This window comes from Podarcis cretensis, assembly GCF_951804945.1.
Source record: "Podarcis cretensis genome assembly, chromosome: 5".
NCBI classification, from domain to species: Eukaryota; Metazoa; Chordata; class Lepidosauria; order Squamata; family Lacertidae; genus Podarcis; species Podarcis cretensis.
In genome coordinates, this window is record NC_137174.1 from 18,942,765 (window position 1) to 18,957,878 (window position 15,114).

Consider the following 15,114-nt stretch of genomic DNA (forward strand, 5'->3'; position numbering starts at 1 on the left):
CCCTCGTACCTACGGGACCGCTTCTCCTGGTATGTCCCACAGAGAAACTTACGGTCTTCAAATAAAAGCATCTTGAAGGTCCCAGGCCACAGAGAGGTTAGGCTGGCCTCAACTAGAGCCAGGGCTTTTTTGGCTGTAGCTCCGATCTGGTGGAACGCTGTGTCACAAGAGACTAGGGCCCTGCAAGACTTGACATCTTTCCGCAGGGCCTGCAAGACAGAGCTGTTCCACCAGGTCTTTGGCCAGGGCACAGCCTGACTCCCTCCTTTGGCAATCTTCACGGAGCTCTGTCCCAATGGTTGCCATTGGTTTGATTTGAATTAATTTTATAATGAATGATTTTAGAGTGTTGTGTTGTGTTGTACTGTTGTACTATTTTATTGTTGTTAGCCGCCCTGAGCCCGGCTTCGGCTGGGGGGGGTGGGATATAAATAAAATTTATTATTATTTTTATTATTATTATTATTATTATTATTATTATTATTATTATTATTTCAAAATGCTAAACGGTGGCATTGGACTGAAAGATCATTTCAGATCTGGGAGTGATGCAAAGGCCCCAGAAGAGTATGTTGATGCGTCAGCATCCTATTGGCTCCCAGAGCAGAGCAAGGAGCAGGAAAGGAAAGAATAGTTGGCAAAACCAGAAAGATGCATTTGTTCCAGCAGTCAGGCTGCCTAGCAAACCTCTCCCCCATGTCCTCTCTGTCTTCTCCAGGCTCTTTCTCCTATCCGACAGCCTATTTCTCTTCTCATTACGCCATTCCTGTTCTCCCCCGTGATTAAGTGCACCTTCTTCCTAACCAAGGAAAGCAGTTGCAGCTTGGCTTCTGGAGACATAAATAAACAAAAAAGGTCAGAGACGCAATCCCTGGTGGAAGCAGACAAGGACTGAGACATCCTGATAAACTTTGGCTGTAGAGTTGCAAAGATGGCAATGAATTAAAGGGGATAAAAACCCAACCCAATTATGTATGCAGATGGGGAGGGAGTCTGGAAGTAACTGAACACATCATTTAAAGGAAATAAAAAGGGGGGCGGGGAGAAACTAGCAACTGATTTAAATGTCTCGGATCCCTGCTGAGACTCATTTCCTAAACCAGGATATGTAGTCTGCCATTCCGTCTGGGTTTTTTCCTCCCAATTTCCTTGGCTTTTTTTCCAATGGCTGGCTTTGTATATGTGGGGGGGAGGGGAGGGGGAGGGGATTGTATCAATTTATGTTTTACTTATTGTTTAGAATCCATGATGTCATACTCTGAGATCCCTTGGAATCGAATACACCCAGATTTCTGAATTTCAGAGCATTCCACCAACATTTTTATTTCACCCCAACCCCCCACTGCCAGCCCCGCATACAAGTTTGTGATGAGCAGTTTGATTCAAAGAGCTCCTTGACTTCACAGCTTTCAACTTTCTTGCTCAGAAGTAAAATCCTCTAGAAAAATTGCTCTCCGGCAAAATGGAAAAGGTAGCAGTGCATTTTCTCTGAACCAGGGAAAGTTGTAGGCAGGTAGAAACCAGATTTCATTGCCAGCAGAAATGTAAGGACCATCCCCATGTTCAGTAGCAGGTCCAGGTTAGGTCCAGGTTGCCACTTCTCTGTTGCAAAGTGCACATGGAGGTGAGATCTAACCCAAGGATATGATCACTTGTTTGGTTTAAGGAAGCGTAAACAGACATGTGGGACACATGTCTCATGTGGGTGAGCGGGTGGCTCTGTGGGTTAAACCACAGAGCCTAGGACTTGCCGATCAGAAGGTTGGCGGTTTGAATCCCCGCAACGGGGTGAGCTCCCATTGTTTGGTCCCTGCTCCTGTCAACTTAGCAGTTTGAAACAGACATGTAATTTCAACACACAATTTTAACATGTAATTTCATTATGTGTATTAGTTTTAAAACTACTGATATTATTTATAATCATTACGTTTTATATGCCAATTTGTTTTAAACTTTTGATTTTATCAGTATTTCAATTATCTATTTTATCTATATTTTATATACATTTTAAATCTGTATCTCACCTGTATTTTTAATAATATTTTTATGTAAACCAATTTGACAGTTAAGCGATCTATAAATCCATTGTGCAAGCTGAAACAGACAGGACTATTGGAAACGTTGAATTCCTCCCTAAGTGTTGAAAATTGTAGTATTCTGAATTGTTTGTACACAGCTTGTGTTGAGTTGGATTCTTTAAAATTGGTGGGTCAGAAGAAGTATTGGTACTCACTTTGGGGAGTTTCCATGATGCTCTGATCATGCCTCCTTCATTACTCACTGTCCCACCGATATGAAACGATGTGATCAATGGAAGTCGTGCCTCCTGTTTGAAAGGAAGCTTACCCAGGTGAGAAGAAGAGGCCCAGAAGATGACCTCCTGGAAGGACAAGTAACTCTGTCACATTTCTGCATTGGACTGAATCATCTAAGAAAGGCTGCACTTCACTTTTGACTCTTGAAGGTGTCTGCCCATCCATTTGTGGGTGAGAGTCACCCCCTCCCCAGTCTTCACTAATCCCATAGACCCATCAGCAGTAATTCATCCTTGGCTGCTAGATTCTATACGTGGCTTTAGCCAGAAGAGACCCAAAGAACAAGGCATGAAAGGTTAATAGAAGGCAGAAAGCTTCCTTGAGTAATCACAAAGGAAAGCCAAGCAGCACTCGAGGCAGATGCTCGTTCGGAAGTGACACCGAACCCCCTCTGGAAGACTCGGCACTGTATCATGCAAAACAAAACACCCTTAATTTAGGATTTAATAGCTCCGAATCTCTGGTGGGTTGAGAGAGGGATATTAATTCTGCCACAATATTGGATTAGAGTGGAGGCAATGGAAATTTGTCTTACCTGTTGTATTGATTTAACTCGAGCAGATAATGGCCTGACATGAAACAGTGGAAATGAAAAGGAATCCGCCTAAGCCTGCAATCCCAGGGCAATTCAGAGGATGTTGCAGCAGGGCTACCTGCAAGTCGGGGCTGGCTGCTGCATTACGGAGAAGTGTTGCCGGCGCTTCTGCAAGGCTGCGCCGGTAAGCTTTGCAATGAGAAGGCTCCATGCATAATTACAGGGATTGGCAGTAGGAGCAGAGTGACTTCTGTTCTGGCTAGGACCATAAGCTAGAACAGAAGCCACTCTGCTTCATGTAAGAGTTGGACTCTTTCAGCGAAGTCCCTCTGTCATGCTACGTTATCTTGTAGTGGCAGGTTTTACAGCGTGACCTCCCAACAGCAACACTGCCCCTCCCTGGGAGATGACGATTTGGGGAAGGGGAAGGACCTACATTGTCCTTCTCTTGAACAAACATTACTTTTAGAATCATACATTTGGAAGGGACCTCCAAGGCCAGCAAGACGAACCTGCTGCTCACATGACAAGGTGCATGCACACCATTTAAATGGCAAGGCCCATCAACTTAGGGGGCAGCCCCCTCAAATATTTTATTGGGGAGGTTGAAGGCCCCGTGGCCCCTAGGAGTTGGCTCCTATGCCTCTGCTGTTGAAAGAACTCACCAGTACGGCAGGCATGAGAGAGGGGGTCAACCAGCCTACCCAAAAAACCTCTAATGCAGGGGGGTCTGCCACCTTTTGTGATAGTCCTGCTTCTTTGTCTCCTCCTGTTCCCAAATCCCTCCTGTTATGTATTCAGACTGGCTGCAGTTCTCACTCTGGGCCACCAGTATGCAAATGAAGGATTGAGAGTTGCTTTCACCGATTGGGTAGTTAGTTTGAATTTGTTACTGTTACAAGTTATTGAGCATTATATAAGGCAGCCAGCTTCACTGTTGTTCAGAGAGACTTAGAGCACTGCTAACTGCTGTAATAAAGAGCCGTTGCTTAAAAGAGCTGTGTCTGTCGCCCATCTTTCCCACTATACAACACCTCCCATCACAGGACACCTCGCAAAAGAAGTCCTTGCTCAGCTTCAGCCCTTTGGAGCACTGCTGAAAAGTGCCATATAAATGTCATTCTCGTGGAAATGCATTGTTTTCCTTGACCCACACCCTTCAATGACTTCTGTTCCTATCAGTTTTACTAGGTGATCTCACATCTACTGCTGAGCATGGTCTTTAAAAGGCTACCTCAATTTTAACTGGAGGTCACCTCTTTCCAAAATTCCATGGAGCAAGAGGTGCAGGGGATAAGCAGTGGTTGGCATCATGATTTTCCAGCAGTTTCATAGGGTACAAAAGTATGGCATGTGCACTGCAAAATCCACACCATCTGTTACAGGGTTAGCCATTTGGACTGAAGCTCAGCAGGGAAGATTATACCATATGAGTGAATCGGGGCCACTGCTTCCTCGTTATTGATTTGATATATGGGTATTTATTTGTTTATTGCCTATGTATCCCACCTAAGAACATCATAAGAGCCTGATGGATCAGACCAGCGGCCCATCTACCATCCTGTTCTCACACTGCCTGACCAGATGCTTGTGGAAAACCCTCAAGAAGGATTCAAACACAAGAGCCCTCTCTCCACCTGTGGTTTCTGGCAACTAGTATTCAGAAGTGTTGCAGCCTCCAGCTTTGGAGACAGAGCATAGCCATCACCCTCCAAAGAGCTCAAGGTGCTTCTGTTCCTCTCCTTTTTTTAACCTCAAAACAACTCTGTCAGGTAGGTTAGGCTGAGAAACTGTGACTGGCCCAAGGTCACCCAGTGAGTTCTGTGGTTTAACAGGACATGTGGGTTCATATGGGAGAGAGCAAAAAAAGACAATTAAAGACTTCCTAGTTACGAGCAAAAAAAGACAATTAAAGACTTCATTGTCCATTATCAAGAGCTGGACTAGTCAAAAACCTAGAGAGAGGACCCTGTTTTGTATATCCAAAGAGCATCCATACTACAGAATCCAACACAGAATTTGGAATTGCGAGAATGGGGGCAGTGTTGGTTGGGGTTTTTTTTTTTAAGGACTGTGTTTTTAGGCCTTATAGAGAGATATTTGAACATGATTAGGTGGTCTTGGTGAAACTAGGTAGCCAGTGCAGCTGTGACATATGAGTTACAACCAGGATGACCTGGCAAAATTCATTACTTGAAGTGGAGATTCAATTTCACAGTGGCTTTGATAAGAGGGGCTCCTGTACTCATGCGTCAAAGTCAATAAGACTTTTGTATTGGGTAAGAGAGTCTCATGGGCAACAGTGTTCGGGTCCTCGATTCCATCATCTCCTGTCTCTTTGTCAGATACTGTTCTGCTAAAAAGGCCAATCAGGAAAAGTTCTGCCAGTCTGCTCTAATAGGTTTTTTCCCTCTGATCTAACCTGACACCTTTGATGACAAGAAGGTGAACTGTGAAATGTCTTGAGAGTGCGATGGGATTATACTTCCTCCCACCAATCAAGCCAAAAATCTCCCTCCCCTTTGATGCTCTGATGTAGACTTGCCTGCTTTAATTCACATCTCCGAACCACAGGGAAATGATCCATGGCACAACTAGGTCACGACAGGCACAAGAAGAAATATGAGTGTGCCTGTGGAACTCTGCCAAAGCTGGAACTATTCATTTTGGGTCTGAGCTTTAGAGATGTTCAGCATTGGATGAGAGATGCAGGTGCTCTCTGACTTGTATGATCATATACAGGCCGGCGTGGAAAGCCAGCGTGGTATAACCCTGGGAGACCAGGGTTCAAGCTATGAAGCTCACCATGAGCCACTTTCTCAGCCTAGCATAACTCACAGAATTGTTGTAATGATAATTAAGGAGGGGGAGAACCATGTATACTATACTACCTTGTGTTCTGTGAAAGGAAGGTGGGGTATATATATTTATATACCAATATCCATATATATGTATTTAAAACTCAATAGTATTTTTTTCCTTTTGTGGGCAAACAAATTGGGCTTGCAGAGGAAAACCTCCCAGTGGATCAGAGCTTGGAGGGCAGCGGCGCGCACCTAGCGGCGCGCGCAGTTTAATCCATCTTTTAGGTTTAGGGGAGCTAGTCTCAAACGTTTGTTGGGGGAGACCTAGGTTTTTTTGGGGGGGAGTTATTTGTCCTGTCTTCATGCTTTTTATGATGGAGGACCACTGTAGCCACCCCCAACGACAAGTTCTCAAGATGGAGGGTGAGGGAACAGCTGCAGTCACCTGCGGTTCCTGCGCAATGTTTGTCATCTTGCCAAAGGATGCAGGCAGCTTTACCTGCAGCAATTGCATGGTGATTGCCCTCTTAGAAGACAAAGTCCAGTAACTGGAGGAACGTGTAGCTACGCTCCAAAGAATTAGAGAGCTGGAGCTCTTCTTGGAAGCAACAGAGCACACTGTCTCCACCAAGGAGGAGACAGGGGACTCCCCTGAGAAGGAGGCTAGTTCACCAACACAGGAGCCAGATATATGGAGAAACGTAACTCAGAGAAGTAGGAGGCCCAGGGTTCACTCTGATTGTTTAGAAATACACAATCGCTTTGAGGTCCTCTCCCCTAGCATGGAAGACGAAGAGCAGACTCCATTTGAGGATCTCTCCCTCATTACAGTCGATCAGGTATATGAAGAAGAGCAGCAAAGTCAGCCCTCAGGGAATGTGCAGGCGACCTTGGAACGGACAGCTCATGGAAGAACCCTGACCAAACCTAAGAGGAGGCGTGTAGTGGTGATAGGGGATTCCCTACTGAGGGGAACAGAAGCAGTGATCTGTGGGCCTGACAAGATGTCTCGGGAAGTGTGCTGTCTCCCTGGGGCTAAGATCCAAGATGTAACTGAACAACTGCAAGGAATCATAAAACCCACTGACAAATACCCCTTCCTCTTGGTTCATGTGGGAACCAATGACACTGCAAGCAATAGCCTCCAGAAGATCAAAAGAGACTACGAGGCTCTGGGCAGGAAATTGAAGCAATTAAATGCACAAATTGTCATCTCATCTGTCCTCCCAGTTGAACGACGTGGCCCAGGGAGAGAGGGAAAAATAGTGGAAGTGAACAGCTGGCTTCGCAAATGGTGTAAACAGGAACGGTTTGGATTCTTAGATCACGGACTGCAGTTTCTTGAAGATGGACTTCTGGCAAGCGATGGGCTGCACCTCACAATGGTTGGGAGGAATGTTTTTGCCAAAAATCTCAGAAACCTCATCAGGAGGGCTTTAAACTGACTAATGTGGGGGAGGGAGACAGTGCTCCTGAAGGTAGGAGTCCATCAATTGATGAAGATGATCATCCAAATGTCATAGACCAAATGGAGCAAACAGCACGCAGACCTAGTGGTGGGAGGAAAAAATCCTTAAATAAGAGACACAGGGGAATGATTAATGGACTTCAATGTCTGTACACTAATGCGCAAAGCATGGGAAATAAACAAGATGAGCTTGAGCTCTTGGTACAGCAAACTAAATATGACATAATAGGCATCACTGAAACCTGGTGGGATAAGTCCCACGATTGGAATATAATAATGGAGGGATACAATCTATTTCAGAGAAACAGACCAGACAAGAAAGGAGGAGGAGTGGCGTTATATGTCAGGGATGTGTATACCTGTGAAGAGATCCAAGATTTAGAACCTCAAAGCCAAAGTGAGAGCATTTGGGTCAAAATTAAGGGAGAGAAGAATAACAGTGACCTCATTGTGGGAGTTTACTATAGATCCCCAAGCCAAACGGAGGACATAGATGATGCCTTCCTGGAACAGATGGCCAAGCATGCAAAAGCAAGGGAGATAGTAGTAATGGGGGACTTCAATTACCCGGATATTTGTTGGATGTCAAACTCAGCCAAGAGCATAAGGTCAAACAGATTCCTCACTGGCCTTGCAGACAACTTCATTGTCCAGAAAGTGGGAGAAGCAACAAGAGGAACAGCCATTTTAGATCTGGTCCTAACCAATGTTGATGACCTGGTTAGTGGGGTAGAAGTGGAAGGATCATTAGGCGCGAGTGATCATGCTCTTCTGAAGTTTACTATACAGCGGAATGGAGCAGCCAAGCATACTAGGACTCAATTTCTTGACTTTAAGAAAGCCGACTTCATAAAACTTAGGGAAGTGCTGGGTGAGATCCCATGGACAGTAATACTAAAAGGAAAGGGAGTTCATGATGGCTGGGAGTTTGTTAAGAGGGAGATAGTAAAAGCACAACTTCAGGCAATACCAATGAGACGGAAACATGGAAGGTGCCTAAAGAAGCCAGGGTGGCTATCTAAAGAACTTTTAAGTGAGTTAACATTAAAAAAGGATGTGTACAAAAAATGGAAAAGGGGGGAAACCACCAAAGAGGAATTCAAACAAATAGCCAGCACGTGTAGACACAAAGTCAGAAAAGCTAAAGCACAGAATGAACTCAGGCTTGCTAGAGAGGTTAAAAGCAACAAAAAAGGCTTTTATGGGTATGTTCGTAGCAAAAGGAAGAACAAAGAAACAGTGGGGTCACTCTGAGGAGAAGATGGTGAAATGCAAACAGGGGACACAGAAAGGGCTGAACTCCTCAATGCCTTCTTTGCCTCAGTCTTCTCCGATAAAGAAAACAATACCCGACCTGAAGAATTTGGAGCAAATGATTCAGCAGAGGAAACACAGCCCAGAATAACTAAGGAGATAGTACAAGAATACTTGGCTAGTTTAGATGTATTCAAGTCTCCAGGGCCAGATGAACTGCATCCAAGAGTATTAAAAGAACTGGCAGATGTGATCTCAGAACCACTGGCAGTCATCTTTGAGAATTCCTGGAGAACAGGCGAAGTCCTGGCAGACTGGAGGAGGGCAAATGTTGTCCCTATTTTCAAAAAGGGGAAAAGAGAGGACCCAAATAATTACCGCCCAGTCAGTCTGACATCAATACCAGGGAAGATTCTGGAGCAGATCATTAAGCAAACAGTCTGTGAGCACCTAGAAAGGAATGCTGTGATCACCAATAGTCAGCATGGATTTCTGAAAAATAAGTCATGTCAGACTAACCTGATCTCGTTTTTTGACAGAATTACAAGCCTAGTAGATGAAGGGAACGCAGTGGATGTAGCCTACCTTGATTTCATGTTCAAATATATAAAAGGATGTCACATAGAGGAGGGAGAAAGGTTGTTTTCTGCTGCTCCAGAGAAACGGACACGGAGCAATGGATCCAAACTACAAGAAAGAAGATTCCACCTAAACATTAGGAAGAACTTCCTGACAGTAAGAGCTGTTCGACAGTGGAATTTGCTGCCAAGGAGTGTGGTGGAGTCTCCTTCTTTGGAGGTCTTTAAGCAGAGGCTTGACAACCATATGTCAGGAGTGCTCTGATGGTGTTTTCTGCTTGGCAGGGGGTTGGACTCGATGGCCCTTGTGGTCTCTTCCCACTCTATGATTATGTCTCCAAACCAATTAGCATTAAGCTCATAGAGATGTGTGTGTGTGTGTGTGTGTGTGTGTGTGTGTGTATACACACACATACTAAACAGAGATGTTGCAAACTTAAATGTTTCAGCTGATTGCCAGCCTTTTAACAAACTGATCTAATCTATCACCTCTTTTTATAAAGCAAAATATATATATTCTGCTTTTCCACCCACTGGGACCTCCATGCAACTAACAACAATATAAACAAGCCAACACAATTAATAAATAATGTCCCTAAAGGCAGATAGATTATTTATATCTTTCTCACTGTTAGGAGATTCTGAATGTGCACCCTTGCTTTGTAAATTTAAAACAAGGTATTAGGCCATGGGGATTCTAATAACCAACAAAATAACCTACAGACCTCAAGACTGAAGTCAAACCATCCTTGGTAGAAAAGGCAAACACCACTCACTCCTCTTGTCAAATATCCAAGTGAAATAGAAACATCTCCATAAATCTTTTTAAAGTGCTGACAATAAAGCTGACCTGGGAAATTTTTTGAAACAGGGCACTTCAAAACATGGGAAGGGCCATTCTGTCCCACTGTGTCCCCATTTCACCACCTCCTTTTTTTGTTTTGTTTTTCAGGTCCACAATAACTGCCCCAAACCCCATTGCTTTAATTCAGGATTTGCAGTCTCATAACTAGTGTTGCTTGGGAATTCTAAGAAAAGTTTGGTCTGCCATCTTCATTCAAAATGGTGCCCAGTTGCATCCAAACAAACAGGAAAACCTGTTCCTTGATGTCAGGAATCTTCATGCAAAATTTTGTTATGAAAACACATAGCGAACAAACAACTTTCCAAAACAGTGGCTATATCCTTATCAGTAGTTGTGTGTATGTGGTGCTCTTTCAGGAATTAAAAAACACATCTACCCTACAAATATTATTGCATTTCTCCTCTTGTTTCAGGGGCTTTCTTCCAGAGAGGGGAGCACTTTCTTGAGGAATGCTTTACGTATATACTGGAGAAATCCATCTGGTTGTGAATTCTCCTCTTGTATCAAACCAAGCGCATGCGTGCAGGGAGATTAAAACATAGCTGTATTTTGGTCTAGGCAACATATTCTCTTTCCATTTGGAAGAACAACAAAGCCAACTGTCAGCTGTGCAAATAATAGGACATTTATTTTTGCAGCAATCAACATCTGAGAAGTTCTATCCAAGCCACCCAAACAATATTACAATTCAGTGCAAAAATAAGCATCCCACAGCCTTTTCCGGGAGAAAGGAAAATATGCTGATACATCGGCTCGAGGGGGGAATTTAGACGGCTGCTTCCCTTTCCATCCACCATGGGCAGATCCCAGGAACAGGGATGTCTCAAGAGATCTGGTGTCAGGTACCAGCACCTGAGAGAACAGAACACAGATTTCCTCCCACCCCTTGTCCAGAGAACACATCTCCCCTGTCTAAACTCCCTTGCCAATTGAGATCCCTGGATGGGACCCTACTAATGATATCATCTTCAAAAGAAAGCAGGCAAGATCCAAACACCTCCATGCACCACATTTATGCTCACACAGATAGTGCCTTCTTCTTTTGACCACTCCTTGTGCCTCACTAGCTGTCACTCTAGAAGACCCCTGTCTGGGGGAAACTTGCTGGAAAGCCAACATATGCAAACCATATGCAAACAACAGTCTATATTTCAGCCAATGGCAGACAGAAGTGGAGGTTGGGCTTCTTAGCAGCAACACCAAGGCTCAGGAATGAGTGACCAGAGGCGGCGTAACGTCACTATGATGTATGTGGCCCCTCTGTTTTGCCATACCATCACAAGTTGAAGGATGGATTCAAAGATTCTTAGCTGCATTCTGGGATCTTTATGTGTTCATTGTTTCTTGTGGTTAGATTTTTTTTTAAAAAAAGATTTCCACTCACTCTAATCGTGACAGTTTTTTTTTTTTAAGAAAAATAAATAAATTATAAGCTGCCTTCAGCTTGTGGGGAGATAGCTAAATATTAAAAGTAAACAAATCAGTATTTTGTGCTATGCAGATAATGATAGATTCTTCCCATTTCCTTAACTCATTGGATGTTTATCAGGCTTTCATTGGTTCTCAGTCTCCAGGTCCTGTTTCTGATTGGCTGGGAGGACTGAATTGCTTTTTCAGGCCAAAGGGAACCGCCCAGGCATGAGCATTCTGTTATCAGTCAATAACCAGTAAGTAAATGGAGACCACATATCAAGGAGCTGAAAACAACTCTGGAAAGCCTGGACCATGGATGGAAGACTTCACTGGAGACCACATTCCAATGAAGTCTTCCATCCATACCCCCAGACTTTCCAGAGACCTTTTCAGCTCATTAGGTTCTTTTTGTTGTTGTTTTGGCTGAGCCCAACTCAAAGGCATGGATAGTGGTTATTGTCTTCCATCCAACATACCAGTCTCAATGACCCCATGCAGGTGAGCTGTTCCCAGTTGGCAATTGGTGGAACTCAGCCCACTGTGAGAAAGATGGAGGAAAGCAGGGAATGTGGTAAACTGAAACCAGGAGCAAAGAGGGAGCTTCCTATCAGAAACATCCAAAATGGATTTAGGAGGTGGAGTGAAATAATCATGCGGGGATTCGGTCTCTTGATGGTTTGCTACATTTGTATACCATGCTTCTTGCGATACAGCAGGGGTGGAGAACCTCAAGCCCCAGGGGTCAAATGGCCCCTGGGCCTGTCTCTTTGGTCCTTGGGGGTCTCCCCAGGCAACCCCCATCACTAGCATTGCTTCACAACCTCCTTGAGTGTTTCTACTTGTGTCCTTGAACTCTGACAACTACTCTTGCCTGCCTGGGGGGGGGGGCACAGAGGAGAGTGTGTGAATGTCTGTAGAGATTAGCCTACCATGCAAAGCACATTCTGTATACCATACAGCACATTCATTGCTCTGTCTGCTTTTTCCTCTGGCCCCATTCATCACTGGGAAGTTTGCCCAGAAAGTTTTCCCACCTCATCTATAGAAAATTGTTTCTGTAGAGGACCTGTTGCTTGTCCAGTGAAAGGAGTAAATCTTCAAGAGCTTTGGGCTCCCCAAAAGGATAAGAATAAATAACCGTGAGCTACAACTGCTGAGCAATAGCGATAAAGTGCCTGCTTAGGGGGTCAAGCCCTTAATCTGAGCAGAAAACGGATAGTTCAGTTGCAATAGGGGTGCATGGAAATATAAATTGGTGGTCTTGGGGTGTGCGAGTTTCTGTATGCATAACCTGAAATAATGAGCATTTTTACATGTTTCTTTTTCATAGAATCATAGAATGGTAGAGTTGGAAGGGACCACGAGGGTCGTCTAGTTGAACCCCTGCAACCTAGGAATATTTTGCCCAACATGGGGCTTGAACCCACAATTCTGCTATTAAGAGTCTCATGCTCCATCAACAATTTTTAACTATCGCTAGGACTTGAGAGCAGGGGAAGGAAGTTTCCATACAGAGGACTTCCGGGTTAGCGCGATCCGGTTAATGGTGGGAATCGGAGGGAATCGGCTCCATTGCAGACGGCTCCATTGCAGACGGGTCTCACCGCGACGGCGACGCGGGGACCCTTACAAACCACAGGCGCGGAAGCCTGCGGACCTGGTGACTCGGCGGGCACCTAAAGCGCCCCCCCGACCCACGAAGAGCCTTTTTAAAGGCTTCGGAGAGGGTACGGGGAGTGGCGTGGTGCTGTGAGTAGACCGCTACTGCAGTGGAGCGAAGCCGCGAGCCATGGCCAGAGACCGCTGACTTTCTTCCCTGAAATTTGGACTTTAATTAATCCGTGAGTAGATTGGAATTTGGACTTTAAAAATTTTATCCTTGAATTCGGCACGATCGGGGGATGTGCTAAAGGGAAGTCCGCACCCCCCTGCCTACAGAAAATTTAAAGCAAAGATCGGAGAACTAAGGTGGAGAGTTCTTTCTTTGGTGTTTTGTAAAAGATAATATTTGCACGAATTTGACAGAAGAAGATTTGTGCTGGAGAGTAAGAGTGGAATTTTAGAAGTTTTCGTCTAAACCTCCCCAGACCCGGGGGCGTCCTCTATGTGAGCTGGAGAAAAAGGAACGAGGAGTTTGACAGCTGTCAAAGGAGCTGTCAAACGGGCAGTGAAAGTTAAAAACTCTATTATTTAACACTTTTTTGGACTTAATTGATTACATTTGAACTAAAGTGGTTGGAAACAAAGTAGGGAAATAACAAGGGAAAGGACTATTGGGAAAAGACTATTAAGTAACCAGAATCCCCCTAGGGGAAACATTGAAACATTACAATGGCTGCAGATGGAAAATTACAGGCAGAGTTAGAAAGAATGTTTTTTCTTGTGGGAAAACTGCAGGAGCAGACTATGGTGATGAGTAAACAACTTATAACCTTGAACTCTAAAATAAGTGACTCTGCTGAAGGCACAATGGACTTGACTGGGAAAAAATCTGCAGCTGAATCAGAAGAGATAACTTTGGAACAGGGGGAGAGTGAGCAAGGGCCAGTACAGATGGAGACTACCAACCACAAGCCTACATTGTTAGAATATAAAGAAGAAGACCCTTGGATTACAAATCTGCGAAAGATGCGAAAGAGGAGGGAGGAAGCCCCTGGAACTTTTGGAATATTTGAATTTAAAAGAAACAAGAAATATGACTGGGGCTTCCTCTTCGAGTATGGATTGGTTGACTTTCTGCAGCAGCTGGTGTCAAGTACTTTGGATGGAAGAAATTCTGATGAGACCGAGCTGGAACTTCCTCGAAACCCGAGGATCAATGAGGAGGGCTACCAACAAGATTGGCAAAGAGAGACTGACAGGGACTTAAAGGCCTCAGATGTGAGGAATCCAGGCTAAAAACTATTTTTGTGGACGTGGGGACATTTGGAAGGGACAGAAACCGGGGCTGGGGGGGGGGAGGAGAATTTAAAAAAAAAAAAAAATCTTTATGACTTTTGTGTTTGATTATTATGATTTATTTTTAAGATAAAAGGGAAATTCGTGGAAGGAATTCGAGTCGACCTTAGAAAAGGTTTTAATATTTATAAGAAAATTGTATAAGTAAAATCTGGCCAAGTAAAAGGTTTTTTTAAAAATATATATATATATATACAATAATAATATGTAAAGGATGAGAGATATGAATTTGCTGAGTTAATTTAATTGAACTAGGATGTATGAAGGGGGGGTGGGGGGAGGTCAAGAACTGGGGTTAGGAAAGTAAGGTTATGAAACTTCATACGTGTTGTCTTTGTTTATGTGTGTGTCTGTTTGTCTTGATAAAATGTGAAAATTTAATAAAAATTTTTATTAAAAAAAAAAAAAGGAAGTTTCCATACAGATTTGGAATTTGGGCATGTTGAAATCAGGGTATCAAAATTCCTGATACCCTTCAGTTTGAGGAATTCAACAGATGGGGAACGTACACGAAATTTCAGTTTGGCTCAACTGCCCCTCACTTCCAAGATGCTTCTCCGTCCGCAGCAGTGGGAGGATGAAAAAGGCTGTTTGCTTCCATGCTGGAAAAGCAGGCTCTCAAAACCTGGTCTCTTGAGCCAGCATCCCAGAAGCTGTGCCTGTTCCCTCCCAATAAACCTTCCACAATAAACTGTGTGGGATTGGCTTTCAATTATGTAAGCATCGCCAGCCAAGTCAGCTTGCAGATAAATTATTTATGCCAAGTCGCTGAATGCACGGCTGCATGAACAATGTGTTCGCATTAATAAACCCAACTGCAAACTCAAAACAGATCTGAGGCAGGAAAATTGAAGCAGAAAACCCTACATACCACTAGATATAATGCCATCAAATTTCAATGGCATTGCCTTTCTGCTTATTGCA

At 44.0% G+C, this 15,114-nt stretch overlaps 2 long non-coding RNA genes across 2 annotated transcripts in view; one reads left to right on the forward strand and one right to left on the reverse strand.

Annotated features, from left to right (window-relative positions):
• LOC307216628 overlaps positions 1 to 15,114 on the forward strand; it is a 33,633-nt gene that overhangs the window by 7,455 nt on the left and 11,064 nt on the right. The gene's annotated exons all lie outside the window — the stretch shown is intronic.
• LOC307216614 lies at positions 1,326 to 2,979 on the reverse strand. Its single transcript, XR_013839219.1, has 3 exons — positions 2,851 to 2,979; positions 2,234 to 2,380; positions 1,326 to 1,631 (listed from the first exon to the last, which is right to left on the reverse strand). It is a non-coding gene; the product is annotated as an uncharacterized lncRNA (long non-coding RNA).